We start from the raw sequence: 781 nt of genomic DNA, 5'->3' as shown, positions 1-781 counted from the left end.
GCTGTAAACAAACTTACATTCCAGATCCAAAGTCCTTGGATTACAGGAAATTTCATTCTGACCTTTCTAGTTACTTCTTATTCTATAATGGGCTACACCAAAATCAGTACCTCAACCCAAATGTTACTGGAGAGAATACACTCTAATCTCTAGGTTCAGTTATTACTAATTAAGAGCCCAAGAGATGACACTTCCCTTCAGTCAAAACAGGTCACCACCAGGAAAGGCATTTATTCAACATATCATCACATAGAAAATGTGAAAAAGGGGTGATGTTTAACAGTACATAGGTTCTGAGACAGGCTGAACAGATTTTCATAGGAAGTATATAGGTGTAATTTTCAGATTGCAATTGACAAAGGACTTCCCTCTTCCCTTCCAATTTAAGGATTAATTGTCTTTCATGGAAGATGAACAGTAAGGGTATGATCCATCTCCTATTTAGTTGTAAAATATTCAACTTAATGGCTGGGACATTGGATCTTAAAAAAAATGACATACTACTACTTCAAACAGTGTCTCTCTCATTCATCCTGTAATATATCTATGGGTAGGCACGTTTGTGTGTACACATTCCCAGAGAAGGGGCAGAGAACCACAGGAATTCATCAGTTCATTCTGTTTCCAGATTAAATACTTTCTTGGACATAACATCAACCAGGATGGGTAGCAGACAATCTTTTTATTTGGTGCAATTGCTGAAAAAACACACAACATAGAACCCAACCCATTGATCTGGTCAAGCGATATTCAGTGCAGAGCCCAGTGAGGGGGAGGGGTG

Source organism: Crocodylus porosus, unplaced genomic scaffold (genome assembly GCF_001723895.1).
Source record: "Crocodylus porosus isolate Cpor-Errol unplaced genomic scaffold, CroPor_comp1, whole genome shotgun sequence".
Classification (NCBI taxonomy): domain Eukaryota; kingdom Metazoa; phylum Chordata; order Crocodylia; family Crocodylidae; genus Crocodylus; species Crocodylus porosus.
This window is presented reverse-complemented; position numbering follows the sequence as displayed.